Source organism: Lactuca serriola, chromosome 9 (assembly GCF_051521515.1).
Source record: "Lactuca serriola cultivar US96UC23 chromosome 9, Lser_US96UC23_V15, whole genome shotgun sequence".
NCBI classification, from domain to species: Eukaryota; Viridiplantae; Streptophyta; class Magnoliopsida; order Asterales; family Asteraceae; genus Lactuca; species Lactuca serriola.
In genome coordinates this window covers 98,417,168-98,436,996 of record NC_136416.1, presented here as the reverse complement: position 1 = coordinate 98,436,996, position 19,829 = coordinate 98,417,168, and positions in this window count along the sequence as shown.

The window sequence follows — 19,829 nt, the reverse complement described above, 5'->3', positions numbered from 1 at the left end:
TCACATGACTGGAAGAAAGGAGAACTTGCGAGATTATAGAAGCTTGGAAAATGCTGGAGTAGTCAAATCCGGCAACAATCATAAGTTTCAAGTGAAAGGCTATGGAAAATTCATGAATGGGCAATTCACAGTAAATTGAGTTGCTTATGTCGAAGGCCTTCAACATAACTTGATTAGTGTTTTGCAACTTGTTGTGGGAATTGGAAATCAGATGGTGTTCAATGAAGAAGGCAACATCATATCGAATGTGAACACAAATGAAGTGCTTCTCAAGTCAAAAAGATATGGAGACATGTTCACAGTCGACATCAAACCAATTGTGGGCAAACCAGCAGTGTGTCTCTTATCGAAGGCTTCTAATGATGTTAGCTGGCTGTGGCATCGCAAATTGTCTCACTTGAACTTTCGCAATATTAACAAACTTGTTACTGAAGATTTGGTTCGAGGTTTGCCTGTACTTAAATTTGATAATGATACTTTATGTGCAGCTTGCGAACAAGGAAAACAACACAGAAAAGGACATCCAATCATTATAGATTCGAATATCATGGAACCGTTGGAACTTCTTCACGTCAACTTATGTGGACCGACAACTGTTGTGACACACAATAAAAAGCAGTACATTTTAGTTGTTGTTGATGACTTTTCTCGATTTACATGGGTATTTTTTCTCAGCTTAAAATATGAGGTTGCTCAAACGATGATCGACTTTATCAAGAAGATTGAGATGAGTCTTAAAAAGAGTGTTCGCAAGATCAAAAGCGATAATGGTTCTGAGTTTAAAAATCAAAAGTTGAATTCGTTTCTCACAGCTAAGGGAATTTGGCATAATTTCTCATCACCATATACACCACAACAAAATGGTGTGGTCGAAAGGAGGAATAGGTCTCTATGTGAAGCGGCTAGGACTATGTTGACATATGCGAACTTACCTCAATATCTTTGGGTTGAAGTTGTGTCGACTGCGTGTTTTACTCAGAATCGTTCATTCATTCATCGAAGATTTAATATTACTCCATATGAAATGCTTAACAATCGAAAACCTAATGTAAAATTTTTACATGTTTTTGGTTGCAGGTGTTTTATAATGGAATTAAAAGATAATATTACCAAGTTTGAAGCGAAGGCTGATGAAGGCATATTCTTAGGATATTCGCATAATTCTGTTGCATACAGAGTGTTAAACAAGCGAACACGAAAAGTTGAAGAGACTTTTAACTTAACCATTGATGACTATTTTCTTAAGCAGATTGATCGCACATTCGAACAGAAACCAATCACAGTTGATTCAAATAATGCAGTCGAAAATGTAAATACTATTGATTTTGATTATGAATTAATATTTGGTATTCCTGACACTGCGATCGATGCTGAAATTCATGCTGCTGATAATCAAACACCAGAATCCTCAAAACACAATGATGACTCTACTCATACATCTAACTCAATTAGTAGCGAAAGCATATCTGAAGTTTGTATGGAGGGGGAGCATACGACTGATGAAATCAGTGTTCAAGGTGGGTACACTTTTGAGGGGGAGGAAAGACATGTGGATCAACATGTTGAGGGGGAGCATCAAGATAATAATCAAGTTGAGGGAGAGCTTGAAGTTTTAGTTGAGGGGGATCATGAATTTGATGACAATATTTCAGTTGCTGGAACTGAAAACGAAGAGGTGTATGAGGATGCACCATTAGACTTTTGTAACGCATGTAGATCCGGGCTAGTCAATTTAGAGATAATAGGGGTCGAAAACGACTTTTCGACAAAAGATTATTTAGAATGAATAATCTTAACCAAGTTGTAGTATATGTTACAAAGTTTCTCGTACATATAAAGAACGCCGAAATCCGAGTTATAACGAAGAAGTTATGACCCGTCGAAGTTTCATGACGGAACCAGCACGGCATCGGGAGCGTCCATAAAAAGAACACCCAAATCTGACTTCGTATGAGGAAGTTATGATTTTTCTAAGATTTAGCATAGTAGTGCACAGCCCGAAAATTCGAATTTTAGATCGGTCGATTTTCAGCCAAAATAATCTAAATGAGAAATGAATATATCGTTAATAAGAGTTAAACGATAAAAAGACAGTAAAAAATGGAGCTCGTATGTGAAAGTTATGGACGAAGCTTAGTCGCTACTCTTCGAGTGCGATAAATTCGATACAGTTTTATAAATCCGAGATAGAATGAGAATTAGCCAACGGGGTCTAAATGAAAGTTTTAGTACTCGTAAATACCAACGCGTGGATATAAATAAAGTCGGAAACAGAGCTTGTATGCGAAAGATATGGACGAAGCTTAGTCGCTACTCTTCGAGCGCGATAAATACGATACAGTTTTTGTAAATATGAGATAGAGGGAGAATTAGCCAACGAGGTCTAAATGAAAGTTGTAGTCCTCGTAAATACCAACGCGTCGATATAAAGAACGTAGAAAATGGAGCTTGTACGCGGAAGATACGGACGAAACTTAGCGGCTACTTTACTATAAAATCCCTATAAATAAAGGGTGAACCCTTCATTATTTCTTCACACCATAAGCATTTCTTTCTCTCTCTAACTTCTCTCTAACCTCCCTAAACCCCTTCCAAGTCTAGGGAACCTCCCTAGCACGAGAAGAAAGCCCCAGAGCACCCGACGGCTCCGAGAAGAAAAGCTTTCGGCTCGGAAACGCTGCTCCAGCAAAGCCCGGTTTTTAATAAAAACCCGCTGTAAGTGAGCTACGCCTATACTATATTTAATATAGCTTTTATTTAATTATAGTAACATTGTTAGGACCTTAAAATAATTATTTGGGCTATTATTATGAGTTATATTAAGTGTTATTTAACGCTTGTATAATAGTAATAATAGCTAGACTATTAATTAGTCTCGGCGAATAATAGACTAAACTCGACTTGTAATAATACTAGGTTTCGTCGAAGGAAATTATCTTTTTTAAGAAGCGAAGCGCTGTCTGAGTTCGGAATCACCACCTTTTCAAGTGAGTGCATGGTCCCTTTCATCTTACACATAGATATGAAGTATTCTAGATAAATTATGTGTTATGTGTGTGTATTATCGGAGTACTTTCTGTCTATGCTAGTTGAACGATTTTATACACGTTTTAAAGGATTTAAACTGTATATGTATTTTATATCTACAAAAATGTTAGGGTAAAACATGGGTAGATGTAATAGATGGAATATAAGTTGGACGATGAGTTGAGAGGTGTTATAGACCACGAGGTGAGGGTGAGAGGTGAACGATGTGAGAAGCCTTTTCCCAAACGATGGCCCCGTCATTCAGCAGAGTATGGATGACAACCACGGACTATTCTAGATAGTCCAGTGGAACACTAACAGGCTCGCAACCTGTAACTGTTGTGAACGATGTGTTCACTCGGTGTACTCTAAACCCTGGCGATCATGCAGACTTGATGCCTAAACCCTGGTGATCATGTAGACTTGGTGCCAAAACCCTGGCGACTATGCAGACTTAGTGCCTGTTGTATCAATTCTAGCGACTATGCAGACTTAGTGCCTAAACCCCGGCGACGATGGACTTCGTGCCAATTCCTTAGGATGATCCTTAGAATTGTATGAACGAGGAATGGTTGATTCTTAGGGTAAATCCTTAAGAGTAAAGAAGATAATGGGGATGGGTAATTGGGTTGATTGTTTGATTGTTTGAACATAATAAATACATTATTGTGGGTTGAAAACCCTAGGTACTCACCAGGTTTCACAACCTGACCCACTCAGTTTATTTATATCACAGGTGTTGTCATGAAGTCACATTACACTGAGAGATTAAAGAGATGTAGATCACTAGTAAGTTCTGTTTATGCTTATGTTTCTGTATTGACGATGACATCCCAAACGTGTTAAAATAAATAAAATATGTTTCTTCGAAAATGTTTTGATAACGTATTTATCATGTTTTTTCTGGGACAAATTCCGCAACATTTTTATGAAAAGAAGTACTCTGGTTTTTATAAAGCATAAACAAAATCGGTCTTTTCTGGCCGTGAAAATGGGGATGTCACAACTTTGATCCGACATATCCACCAATGGAAAAATGGACAAAAATTCATCCCAAAGAACAAGTCATAGGGAATCCTCAAGATGGTGTGTTGACTAGAGCTCAGATTCATGCCAAAAACGAGTTACTTAATACGAATCAAGAATTGTGTATGTTTAATGTTTTTATTTCAGAAATAGAGGCAAAGACAGTAAAGAATGCAATGAAACACTTAGATTGGGTTGTTGCCATGTAATCCGAACTAGCTGAATTTGAATGAAACAAGGTTTGGAAACTTATTCCTAAACCTTATGATGTTTCGATTGTCGGGTTAAAATGGATTTTCAAAAATAAAACCGACAAAGAGGACAATATTGTTCGAAACAAGGCTAGGCTTGTAGTAAAAGGCTATTCGCACCCAGAAGGAATCGACTATGAAGAAACCTTTGCCCCTGTCGCAAGACTCGAGGCAGTTCGAAAATTTTTAGCCTATGCAACTCACAAAGATTTTGATGTTTATCAAATGGACGTTAAGTGTGCATTCTTGAATGGAGAGCTAGAAGAAACAGTCTATGTCGAACAACCACTGGGCTTCGTAAATGAGGAGCATCCTGATCATGTCTACATTCTAGACAAAGCAGTTTATGGGTTAAAACAAGCACCAAGAGCATGGTATGCAACTCTTACCAATTTCTTGAAACAATCAAAATTTAAGCAAGGATCAGTTGATCCCACACTATTTCGAAAGAAAGTGGGTAGTCATCTAATGCTTGTTCAAATCTATGTTGACGATATTATTTTTGGCTCAACTGACCCTGAATTGTCTATTGAATTCGAAAATCTTATGAAAAGTCAATTTGAAATGAGCATGATGGGAAAAATAAATAATTTTCTTGGTTTGAATATAAGACATAATAGAGATGGAATTTTTATCAATCAAGAAAAATACACGAAGGATCTGCTCGAGAAGTTTGGAATGACGAGCAATACAAAGCTTAAAGTGCCAATGGCAGTGGGAACAAGACTAACTCCTTCGTTAGATGCTCCTGCTGTTGATCTAACACTTTATCGACGCATGATAGGGTCTTTATTGTACTTAACTACAAGTAGGCCTGCTATTATGTTTTCAGTTTGTAATTGTGCCAGGTACCAAGCAAATCCCAGAGAACCCCACTTAACTGCAGTGAAAAACATTTTTTGCTATCTTAAGGGGACAATTTCTTTAGGACTCTGGTATCCTGCGAAGTCGGGATTCTTCATTCAAGCTTTTTCAGATGCTGACCTAGGGGGATGTACTTTGGATCGAAAACGTACAAGTGGTGGATGTCAACTTTTGGATGGGAAGATGGTGAGTTGGCAATCGAAGAAGCAAACTTGTGTTGCTATCTCCACTGCTGAAGCTGAATATATTTCGGCTGCTGCCTGTACTTCTCAAATTATTTGGATACAAATTCAACTTCGTGATTATGCTATAAATATGAAAAAGATTCCCGTGTACTGTGATTCTCAAAGTGTGATTCACATTTTTCACAATCCCGTACAACACTCAATGACAAAACACATTGCTCTTCGATATCACTTTATCAAAGATCATGTAGAGGATGGGAATATCAAAGTACATTTTGTTAAGACCACTAAACAACTTGCTGATATTTTTACTAAAGCTCTTGATGAAAAATCCTTTGTGAGAATTTTAGTAGGTTTAGGAATGCTCGATGCGAATTCAGTGCAAAATATTAGCACTCGAGGATGAAAGAAGTTTGTCTAGTAATGAAACGTTCATTCAACGGATCTGAGTCGGAATCATTCAGAAGTTACTGTGCGTTAAGAGGCTTCGCTATGCTTTGCGTTCGCATATTGGGTAACTTAAGTTCATTTTACTTCTTTTCTTTAAAGCATTGAGAAAACATGAAACACCAAAAATATTTTCATTTGTTTGGAATTTTTTTTGAAAAATACAAAAACAACAAAAATATTTTTTTGTTTTTCATTTTCTAAAAATATAAAATTCCAAAAAGATTTTCTTAAATTTGTATTGTTTTCTTAAATTTGTTTTGATATTTTCTTTTTGAAAAATATAAAATCACAAAAATATTTTTGTTTCTTTTCAAAAATATAAAAACACAAAAAGATTTTTGTTCCTTTAATTTTGTTCTTTTAGATTTGTTTTTTTAGTACTAGTGGGAGCAAAATTCGAAGAGGCCATGCTTAGGTTTCTATGGGAAGGTATCATTTCTTTAAACTATATACTAGTTAGGATGTCCCTAGAAGCATGTTGCAGCATGTCGAACCAAGCCTCATATGACTCTATGTGTGTCAAACGAAAGCCTTAATGAAACTTTCATATGAAAATTTCTTCCCAATTAGGCTTACATTCGCATAAGTCCAACGAGCTACCTTACTCTTCTCACATGAGTTAAGAGTATTCTGTTTGGTCCAAAAATAACAGAGGTACATTCGATCTTACAACCAATCTTTTTCATCACAAAATTTCTTAACACAACACACACACGAAGACACATGTCCATGAGATCACTTGATCAAAACAATCGTGATTTAGACATATCATCAATCTGTGTTAATGATCTTATTTCATGAGTCCGTGAAGTAAGTAAAACCCAAAACCTTCACACATTAAGGAATTGACGGGGAACCATGTTCCAAAATTATACGAAACATTTTTTTTTCTGTACCTGATATTTCATATACTCCAAATCATATTCATTTGTATGAGTGGTCCTGATCAAATGATCGAAGCCCACGATGTTTGTTTCCCAATAAGATCCAACACTTATTTTTTATGAATATGATTTCCGTGTGAGTATATATCTGAATCCATTGTCACTTTTCAAAATAATCCAAAGCGATCTTATCCCTGATCAAAACGATCAAAAAAGTAATTTCGGTTACAATTACTCACCTTATGTTTAGGATGATATGTAACGAAATTCGCATAACCACCAACTTAAGCCTATAAAAGAATCCCTTTGATACTTCTCTATAAGTAGTCGATTGTATATCACGGGAACACACGAAAGCAATTGATTACCTCTCTTGGTAATTAACGAAGTAATCTTTGCCCGGGGTTTCACTGCTTCGTGTCAATAAAATTTGACATCACAGAAACCCAAATTTTTTCTTCAAAATTGCTTCTTATCTCATTCGTTTGAATCACATGCACTCACGAAATCCTTGAGGTTCTAAGTACTACCAACTTAGGCTGAAGATTTCACAAGTTTGGCATATGACTTCGTTTAACATCCCATAAACGAAAGAGCCTTACCTCGATAACGAAGGGTTCATTTTTAACAGTTGTGATCGAGAAGGATTAAAAGTAACCGTTGGCCCTAGTATCAAGGCATTTAATAGGGCATGATCATTACAACGGCTAGTGATTACGTATTTTCAGGAACACGTAACCTAGTCTATAATTCAACAACGGTTCAACTTTGGGGCAATATATAAAAAGGGAATTTTTCACTGATATCTTTACGCGATTCATTACTCTCAGACGAACAAAAACCCTAGAATTCTTCTCTCAAGTTATTCCCAATTTTCAACAATGGCAGCCAACCAATCCGAAATTGTCTCACAACCTCTAATGAAAATCCAAAGTATAAATTATCAAGTTGAAGCTAATGTGTCGACGTATCCAGAGGAGTTGAAGATGTTAATTGTTGCACTAAAGCGATCACCTTTAGCCACGGTGATGTTTAACTCTTTTTCTGTTCCGATGACCTGGTTATCAATGGCGGCTTCCACAACGTCATTCAATAAAGTAACAAACATCATCACTTTCAACTTGGTGAATGATAGAAGGGTTCAATTGACAAAGTCGATGTTCATTAGTTTCTTGGAGATTCCTAACTCAGCACCCTTCTTTAAACCTAACAATGCACAAATTGTTCATATGTTCAATGAGATGGGGCATCAACCACAGTTGGACAAAGTCAGTGATTTCAGAAAGTCCGGCTTGCCTTGTATGTGGAATTTTCTCTCTGGAATTTTCCTCAGATGTTTAACAGGTCGAAGTGTAGGTCTCGACAGAGGCAGGATGGAAGTATATGTTATGGTCATGGGGTTATACTACAATCTAAGTGTCAATTATGGGACTCAATTATGGAAGGAATTTATTATGAGTCTTGAAAATACGACTGTTGAAAAGGGGATTTCGTGTGCTCGTTATTGGAGCTTGATTCTTCAAAAGGTTTACGAAAAAGAAGGCATACAAGTTCCTGAGGGTGTAGAGGTTGCAAAATTTACCAAGTATCAATGCCCTAAGGTAGTGGAGGATGATGAAAATATCTTTACGAAGATTGCGAGAATTCCTGATGCAATGCTTCACACAGTAAATCCTACTCATAAAATGCTCATCAAATATACGAAGTATATAAATCCAGATGTTCAAACTGGAGTTTTGTTAAATGTTGAAGGTGAGTCTTCCAAGCAAGCAAAGAAGTCAAAGAATGAAGAGAAAACAAAGACTGAATTACCTAAGTCTTCAGTAGGGGAAGATATTCAGAAGGTTGTTGGAGCTGACAAGCCTGCGAAGGAGCTTATGCCTTCAAAATCAGGTGTTTTAAAGAAGCTTCGCAAATTGTCACACAAGCGGACTTCGTCTGATGATTCTCCAACCATTCGCAAAACACTAGTGAGTAGTAAGGGAATTGTTATCAGAGAAATTCCTGCACTTGTTTCTCTACTATCCAAGAGAAAGCGAGCCCATGATGTTGCGAAGCACATCACTGGGAAATTGTATAAGAAAAGGAAGCTTGTTGTTCGCGACGACTCTTTAGAAGATGAAGTTGTTCCTGAAATTTAGATTGTTTCGACTTCAACAATGGTACCAACTTCACTTATAATTTCAAATATAACTTCGCTTGTTTCTACCACAACCACACTTCCACTCGAAGTAGTCACTACTTAATCATTTCATGAGGAGTTACCTACTTCTTATATGGTTGTCAACGTATCTGATACGGGGGTACCTATCACGAGTGTCGAAACATCATTACCTATTATTTTGTCCACTTCGTTACCTATCTCATCTGAAAGCCTAACTACTTTGTTACCACCATTTCTCATCCCAAACACATCTGTTACAACTTCACATATATTTGATCATGTTTTGAAACATCCTATCACGACTCTATTTCCATCTCAATCCCCTGAGGATCCTCAACCAATAACTTCTCAAGCTCATTCTAATGATGAAACCGAAGGAGGTGGTTTTGGAGGAACATTTGAAGAACTTCATTTCAATTCAGAGGAGGAGGACATACCTGACCACATGCTTATGTCGGGTAAACAATTCAAAATCCTGAATCGCAAGTTAAATACCATCCTTCAGTCACAAGTTGACTCTGGTGCGAAGCATTCGCTTTCTGGTATGGAGGTTGATGCAATGATAAAAGCAGCAGAAAGAAGACTGCTTGAGAAGATTAATGTTAATGATCAAAACAATGAGCTTCGGCTTAAAGCTCAAGGGAAAAACTTTGATGGTGCCTTAAAAGAACAGAAAAATGACACAAAAGAACGTCATGTTCTTTTTGTCCAAGATATCAAGAAAGTAAGGGAGGACATGAACTTGAAAGTCGAAGAATTGAAGCAAGAGATTGCAAAAGAGCTTCAACAGATTACTTCGCAAAATTCGATAGTGCAACAACGTGTTGATATCGTGGCTGATGCAGTCACAAAAATTGTTAAAGACTATCTATCAACTGCGTCAACTATCGAAGCCAAGAGCAAAGATGACAAGGAGCAGTTCGCTAAGCTTGTTGAGTTATTAGCTGAACTAAAGGGCGTTGTATCGAAGCCTACTTCTCAGACAATTTTAACTCCTGAATTCCTAACGCTGAAAGTTAATTCGTTGGAGCAAGCAATTCAGAAGGCTTTGGCTCCTATAACAAATTTTACTTCGCTTTTGCCAAAGAATGTGCTACCTGCTTTCACAGGGGTGCAAAGGGGAGAAGTAAAAGGAAGTAAAGGGGAGGATGCGAAAGTTGTTGGGAAATTGTATTCGACTCAACTAAAAACGACATTACCTTTGCAAACCAACCCAATTCCTTCAACAATAGTAACATCAAAACCAATTATAAAATTAATTCCTAAAGGAATTAAAATTGGTTCAGCAGACAAAGGAAGTTCAAGTGCGAAGCCTGATACTTCAAAAACTGGGAAAGCTGAAATTGATGCTGAGATAGAGAAACAGAGGCATATTCAAAGTATTCTAAGGCTAAGATAAAATGACCCACCAACGATGAACAAAGGAGATCCTGCAAAGCTATACTCATTCGAAACAATTGAATCCAGAGTATTGGGGAACCACATGTATGCATTTGAGAAAAAGCCAAGGAGAAGCTATGCCACTTCGAACTCAGACTTATGCCAACTTGACTTCCCAATTAATGAAATGATGTTTATCACTGCACAGTACAAGGTCAGTGAAAGATTCAAAGACCCTGACGAGTACACATACTTGAAAATTCGATTTCATGCTGTACTTGGGAAAAATCAAGATGAAGTTTGGTCCCTGGTAAAGATAAAAAGAGTAATGGAAATCAAGAAAGACGTACTGTTGGAGAATCTGCTTCAGAAATTTTGTTACTTTATAGTTCGAGAGGACAATAAACCATTTGATTTTACAATTGCTGACTTTCCTTTGATGAATCTCAATGATCTCATTCAAGTGGCCCTAATTTTGAAGGATATAGAAGTAACCCAACTGAAAGAAACTGATGTAGATGTGTTCAGACTTGGTTTAGGGCATCTCAAAATATTCATAGATAATTACTATGATTGCTTGGCCTTAACTGATGAAGAGCTTGCTTCAGGTCTTGGAAGAAAGGTTAATGTTGCTATGGAACCTACGAAGCCTCAACCGGAGTTGATGAAATATGATGGTGAAATTAGTCTCAAACCATTTGGCATGGTATTCGCAGGGAAAGACACGAGGGGAAAGGCAAAGAGATTCTTGTTTCAAGTTGCAGAGATTGAAAGATACTCAACTTTGCAATATACGAACTTTATTGTTCGTATGAATAACTACAGTAAGAACAATGATGGAGACAAGAAGAAACTGAAGAAGATAATCATTTGGTACTCAGAAATTCGAAGGACAATGCACTCAGTTGCTCATGTTCTCACTAATTGAGTGACTTCGACTGTTTACAAAGGGGGAGAATGTTGAGTCATTTAGTTGTAAAAGTTGAAGCATTGTTTATTCTATTTCGCATGTATCTATTTACTAAGTCATTTTATGTCGAAGCCTAATGTCTAGACTTAGTATTTTTTGTACACTCATGTTTCCTATAAATAGGGGCTGAGTATAGAAGTAGAGACACGAGTCTTTCTGCTTATTTGGTAATCAATATTGTATTCGAATTCTCTGTTCAATACAAACTTACTGATTAATATTTACATTTGGTGTTTATATCTTTCATTACTCATTCATCTAAATCATGATTTCTTTCTAAATCTCGATTACAATTCACATCAGAGACGACCTAATTTTATGAGACCGTGAGACGTATTTTTTTATTTTTTTTAATTTTTTTAAATTTTTTTAAATTTTTAAATTTTTTTAGTTAATTCAAGTTCCGAAAATAATATTTAAAAAAAAGAATTTTGGGATTTTTCCATTTATTTTGCATTTTAAAATTATTTTTAGAATATATACAGTGTAATATTCTATTATAATATTTCACGTATTTTAAAAAAAACCGGGATTTTCATTTTTTTTTAGTTAATTCAAGTTCCAAAAATAATATTTAAAAAAATAATTTTTAGATTTTTCCATTTATTTTGCATTTTAAAATTATTTTTTAGAATATGTACAGTATAATATTCTATTAGAATATTTCACATATTTTAAAAAAAAACAGGATTTTTTTTTTATTTTTTTTTTATATTTTTTTAGTTAATTCAAGTTCCGAAAATAATATTTAACAAAAGAATTTTTCGATTTTTCCATTTATTTTGCATTTTAAAATTAATTTTAGATTTAGTCTCACGGTCTCACAAAATTAGAATGGTCTCAAATGAACCTAAACCTATATATATATATATATATATATATATATATATATATATATATATATATATATATATATATAGAGAGAGAGAGAGAGAGAGAGAGAGAGAGAGAGAAAGAGAGAGAGAGAGAGGGAGAGAGAGAGAGAGAGAGAAGGGTTCAATTGAGAAAAAAAAAAGGTTGAGAATGGGGGAATCATTCTCAGCCACACATTTATTTTGCCGCAAAACACTTAGGCGCACCGTTGGAAATGGATAACGGATAAACATGTGTTTTCCAACCAAACATGTTTCCTTAAACTATGCTAATCATTACCTTAATATACACAAAAACATACTTTTTTCGTTTTTTTTGTTTTTAGAAAGCCATTATTATCGAAAAATTATTTTAAATATATCAAAATTCATAATTTTTTATTCTCCATAAATAGACATCCATATTGATATACTTTTAAGATAAAATAAAATAAAAATTTAGAGTTTCAGCTCTCGTTATTCATAAGTGAATAAAAAAATCTATCAGATTTTTATTACATTATATTCGTTATTCACTTATGAATAAAACGTATGCGTAACTTTTTTTATAGTTTAAGTATCGTTCATATATGAATATAACACGCAATAAAGTTTTCTTACATAAAATATATTTTTAAATCATCTTTCATCATATATTATATTTATATATGATTAAAACGTGTATTAGTTGTCGTCATATTTTATATTCATATATGAATAAAACATTTATCAGATTTTTGTTACAGTTAATTTGTTATTCATATATGAATAAGTAGTATAAATGATACTTAAAAAGTAAAAAAAAAAATTATATACTTTTATTCATAAGTGAATAACGAATGTACTGTAGCAAAAATCTGATGCATTTCTATTCACTTATGAATAACGATAGCTGAAAATATAAAAAATAAATAAATAAATTTTTTATTTTATCTTAAAAGTATATCAATATGGATGTCTATTTGTAGAGAATAAAAAATCATGAATTTGGTATATTTAAAATCATTTTTCGATATAAATAGCTTCATAAAAATTAAACAAACAAAAAAATATGGTTTTGTATATATTAAGGTAATGATTAGCATAGTTTAAGGAAACATGTTTTGTTGGAAACACATGTATATTCTTTATCCATTTCCGCTGGTACAACAAAATCTTTTGCGGCAAAAATAAATAAGTAGTTGAGAACGATTCCCCCATTCTCAACATTTTTTATTTTCTCAATTGAACTTACCTCTCTCTTTCTCTCTCTCTCTCTCTCTCTCTCTATATATATATATATATATATATATATATATATATATATATATATATATAGAGAGAGAGAGAGAGAGAGAGAGTTAGGTTCAAATGTTTTTAGCAACTATTGTGTGCATGAATGCACCAATAGAAATTTAAGAATAATTGAATCATTAAATAAATTAAAAAGGGTAAATTAGTAAATCATGAATCTAAAATTATGGTAATTGAGATAAATGGGGGATTTGATTTTAAAATTACCAAAATAAAAGGAGGAAGCACGACCATCTTTTGATCTGCTTCTTCACAATCCAACCCTAAATCACGAAAGTCATCAGCACTACCGAATTCCCAGTTGGGGGCGATGTTGGTTGGCAAATCCCTGCAACCAACGAAACTGAACTCTACAATGTTTAGGCTTCCAGATGAAACTTCCATATCGGCGATACCCTCAGTTTGTTCAAGACTGAATTGGAATTGGAATTTGATTTTATGTTTGTTCACAGGTTTTCGTTACAATAATGATTCAGTGGCTGTGGTTAAAAAAAAATGGGGGTTCTACCATTTCCAATCAAAACCGAAGCCACAGAACCATTTATGCTTTTTTTTTCTTCGATCGTATGGAAACCGAACACAAGAGGTATACCCTCCTGTGTAACTCATTTGATGTTGATGGTTCTGAATTGGATTTTTTTTTTCAATTCATGATTCATAGAAAATGTGGTGATTTAGGGAGCGCCCTTAAAGTGTTTGATGAAATGCCAAAGAGAAATATGACAGTCTCAGATTGTATTCATGGTTAGTGATGGAATCACCGGTTAATGAGGAGATGCTGGTAAGTTTGCATGAACTATTGATCTTTGATTAAGTTTTTTGAGTTGGGTTTTTGTAATTTTTTATTTTTTTCAGAAATTCAGAGACACCATTCTTTGATGGCAGAGAACTTGTAGCTGGAAGTATTGATGATTCAATCTATGTTTATGATGTTGAAGCAAACATCTATCCTGATCATAGATTTGATGTTGAAGCAAACTGACTTTTCCTTATGTTTATGATGTTGAAGCAAACAGACATATGAGCTTATCATAGCTTTGACCTTGTTTACCTTTTTATAATATTTCCATTCTGAAAGAATAGTTTATTATATAAGAATATTATTGCTTTATTCTGATAGAATTTGTAGTTAATTAATTATATGTTTAATGTGCAGTTGTTACAAGTGTATCACTACAAAGTATTTGGTAATGAATTTGTGATAGAAATGGCTTGAAGATCTGATGGGAAAGGCTCCTTGTATAAAATCATTCTCATGCAATACAATTCTGACAGAATGTCAATGTCACAAAATGTCACTCTCATAGAATGCTAGCATATTTTGAATTGGCTTAGAGGTCAAACATACACAAGACATCTAGAATGTTGTTATTGTTTAAGAATTATACTTGTTATTCTTTCAGAATGTTTGTTATAATTCAATGAATCACAATCGTACAATGTAATTATTTGGTATATTATTAGTTCAAGAATTGATTTTGTGTATTCTTTCAGAATATGTTTACTAGTTTATGGTTGACATTCTGTCATTCTGACAGAATAAAATCGAAAAATATGTTTACTACTTTATGGTTAAAATTCTATCATTCTGACAGAATAAAAATCGGATTTTTAATTTTAAATTAATTTAAAATATTTAGATTTTAAAAAATAAAGGAATTAATTATCCCTAAAAATCTGAAAATTTCCTTTTTAATATAGGTTAATTGACTAAAATGCCCTTATGCTCAAATTTGTGTGATTATATGGTACATGTTATCCTATTCTACTATTATATACCCTCAGATCATGACCTTTGATTATATTTCATCCAATGGTCCAGATCTGTGCATTCTGGCATACAATAGTTACTAAAAACAAAATAACATAACCCTATATATATATATATATATATATATATATATATATATATATATATATATATATATTCCAAGCAATGTGTAGGACCCATATATTATACGGTTTGATTAAAAAAATATAAATATTAATTATTTTTTAAAGTAAAATTTTGAAATAAATATAAACGAAATGATGAATAACTAAGTAATTTAGTTATACTAATAAAAAAAATTATTAACATATTTTAAAAAATTATGTTGAATATCAATGTGTGAAAATTAAGCATTTTTTAAAGTCAACTTTCGAAATAAATACAATAAAAAAATGAATAAGTAAGTAATTGAATCTATAGTATTAAAAAAACTACTGACATATTGTAAATAATTGTTATGAATCACAAAATTCTAAAAACTTATTTGAATACAACATTAGATGTCATATTGCTAAGTTTATCGTTATTGTCTAAAATTGATATTTTTAATTTATTTATGTTTTTAATTCTGAACAACTCAACATACAACTACCAATGAGTGAATATTGGTTGTTTTAAAACAACCCCACCTTCGATAGCGACTGCCATTAACTCTTATTTATTGACATCGAAAAACATATAACCAGTGGATATTGTATTCTTTGAAATGTGAAATGAATCTTTGTATCCGAAAGCGTCAAGTACATTATTGGGATAAACATACAATTTTCTATATTACTTTTGGAAATCATCTATGCTTCTATAACACGTTTACACAATGCTATAACCCGTAACCTCGTTATTTTTTGTTCGTGCTTATTTTTTTATGTTTCGACATTATTTTTATCAATATAGTAGTCAATATGTCAAAACGTAAATAAATAAATAAACAAATAAGCACGAACGAAAAGTAAACACATACATAAAAATAAACATGAAAACATAAAAAAAAAAATTATGTTGAAACAAGACTAACTCGAATTTATATCGATACATACATAAAAAAAGCATGTAAGATTTTTTGTAAAATTAATGAACGTGAGTTTTAAATTTACATCAAAACGTTGACCACCTTGATTTATAAGGAATCATATCTAAAAATAAGCACGTAAAAAATTAGTTCTTTATTTAAGTTAACGAACAAATATTATTATATGTGACCCGAATCAGATGTAGAAAGCATACATAAAATAAAACACAAAAACGGAAAAAAAAAATTACATCAAAACGTAGACAAACTTAAATATAATATATTTTTCTAAGATAACGAACGAAAATTATTATATGTGACCCGACTCATACGTAGGAAACGTATATGAAATTTAATCCTGAAAGCATAAAAAATTTACATTCAAACATAGACAAACTTGAATTTAAACCAACATGTGTTGAACGAAAAAGCAAGTAAGTTTTCTTTTAAATTAACTTACGAAAGTTATAAATTCATGCTGAAACGTTGATCACATTTAATGTATACCAACACATATATAATAATAAGCACGTGAAAAATAGTTTTTTTCTTAACGAACGAAAGTTATTAAAGAAAATCAAATTATATATACCACATAGGGTAAACATGCAAGATACTTTAGAAAAAAGAAGGTGAAAGCATTATTTTATAAAGTTCAATGTGAAGATGTTCAAAGTAAAGTTTTAAAAAGTAAATGGGTGAAAATTTCACAAATCATAAAAATAAAATACAAACAAAATTATATAAATGGTCTCTATGGTTTAATTATGGTCACAAACATAGTCCCTCCTACCTAAAAAAACCAAAAGTAACGGTGTGAACAAAATGACCATTCACGCAAGTTTTGGAAACCACAATACCATGTTCGCCAATTTTTCTTTAACAAAGACTGAGTTTGTGACCTTTGATAAACCACAATGACCATTTATGTAATTTTGTCTTAATTAATCTATACCAATAAAATTAAAATTAAATAATATAAATTCATAAATGGAAGGAACTATTTACATTAATTAATATATTAAAAGAAACTAGAAATGGTCCGGGGTTGGAAGGTGTTGGGTAGCCACAGTAAAGTATGTTGTTATTCTCTGCAATTAGGCCATTTACAAATGCATAATAGTCAAATATGTTGAACTATGTTATATAAAATGAATGTACATTGCTATTTCTTAATTGCATTACTATAGCTGAAAAACAAATCAATGAAGGTACATTGCTACTTCTTGTATTTAATCCAAGAATAAATAACAGTTTACCATCCATTCCATGCTTGTGTCTATATTGTGGGCTTGTATGGTTTGTTAGGATCACAATAAAATCTGTTGCATGTGTTTATCTGTCATAAATACGTATGTAAAGTCCCACAATACAATCCGTTCCATTCACGTGCATGGTATGAAAGAAATCTTTATATAAAAAAAATTGTCTCGAAAACTGACCACAGGGTTAGGTGCGTCATCTTCTTGCATATTGACCATGGGACTTTCGTGTTTAGTTCAACTCCCATTTTTGCATCCCAATTTATGTTTGTTTTTCCGGCTTCTCCAAATGACTTCCTTTGTGCACCATAGTCGTTTTCAATCTAGTTAAAATGAATATTGAAATATATAACTAATATTGACCTGTTTTTTGGTTTTTTCTACAGCAATGGTTGATAAATGTTTAAGGCTAGATACCAGAAATTACATCATTTCTTATGCACTTTGTAAAAGCTAACTAACACTGGCGAGGTAATTTCAATAGACTTCTCTAAGCACAATGTCCTAATAAGAAAAAAAAAATACAATGTTATTTATATTCTTGGTAGATATTTCAAACTTGATAATGGAATTTTGTAATTGAAAGAAATTAAAGTATGATTCTATAATAGATAAATAAATGAAAAAGCTTGGTGATGTTTCTTTCATTTAAACCTAGTTTGTTATAAAGAAAAACTGAATAAAAGTAGTTAGAACCTAATGCTCTCTTTAAAAAGTACATGTAATGGTAGGAATAAGTTCACGTGAATGAGATTTTGTTTCTAATGAGGTATTTATGTAGACAACATGTAAAGAAAGTGAAGAAGAAGGTCAAACAGGTGGGGCGGGTATACTTGAATTTTTTATAGCCACCCGATAACCTAAATAACAATGATTAACAAAACTTTATATATATATATATATATATATATATATATATATATATATATATATATATATATATATATATATATATATATCCTTCAAATTGGCAACCATCTTAAAAAAGATCATTTCATAATAGTATTATTAGCAAAAAGTCATCCAAACCTAAAGATTATGATGCAATAAATATTAAAGCATAGTATTATTTATCTGTAGCACTCTATTTGCTTATAGTAGAATTGTAATCACATTTACATATGAAGTTGTCATTGTGTAGAATCAGAATTAGGTCTAGCGAATAATTGTTGCCAAAAAAAATAGTAAAAATACAAATCTACATAAAGGCAAGTTACTTGTATTCTTAAATTATTAGATATTGAGTGTAAAACACACCTCGTACGTTTGACTTTGTTTCTGTTGGTTATTAACTGTAGTCTTGAATAGTGATTCATCACTTTTGTTTCAAATGCAACATCTGTATTTTTCCAAGTTGAAAGATGATTGGCTCTTCAAGAACCATAATAAAAAAAAAAACATTTTAGTAGCATTTTTATATAATTTCTACAAATTATAGCACTTACAAATAATGAGAAAAAATAAATAATAATACCAATGCTATTGAAAATGTTCTAGGCCATGAAATGTCACCTTAGGGGTAGGGGATGTGCATTAGGAAAATAATTGGACTACATAAAAAAAGGCAAAGGGTATTATATTCTATAAATGCCTAAATATTTTTTTGTCCCATATCTGGTATAAAAAGAAAATATGCAGATTCTATCAAAACGTGTTTCTAATTTTCCTATATGGCTTTTTTACAAAGTCGTCATAATCTTCGTGTTATTCTTTGTCCAAAACATTTTCGTGTGCCAAAAAGTCATGTTTGATTTAGTGCTTCTAAAAACTAATATGTTTCTATGGAGCCTCAAGAATCCGTTGCAGCAATTCGTGAATTTTAATTCGTATCATCAATCATCACGGGTGATAAATCAGAATATATATATATATATATATATATATATATATATATATATATATATATATATATATATATATATATATATATATATATATATATATATATATATATATGGCTTTTAGTAAATTATTTTTTCACACGTTGAAAAAAGATTGGGATATATACATTAAAGTCCCAATATTTTCATCGATTTGACAAAAAATTCCTAAACTTTATTTTTTTGACAGTAAAGTCCAAATTACCGGCAGTTTTTGACACTTTTATCCTTTTTTCCCGGTTAGCCGGTAATTAGGACTTTTTTGTCAACAAAATATAGTTTAGGACTTTCTTGTCAAATCGTCAATTAGGACTTTACTGTCAAAAAAATAAAGTTTAGGACTTTTTTGTCAAATCATTGAAAATATTGAGACTTTAGTGTATATATAATTTTTTTGGTTAGAAATTTAATAGTATGATATTTTTTAAGCATAAGAGTTATTGAAACCTTCTCTAATCAGCTAGATCCTATTGAAATCCTTTACGTTTGCTTCTTGATAAATCGTTTTTTAATCTCAACAAACAGACATTGAAAAAAATTGAGATAATCAAGAAAGAAAGAA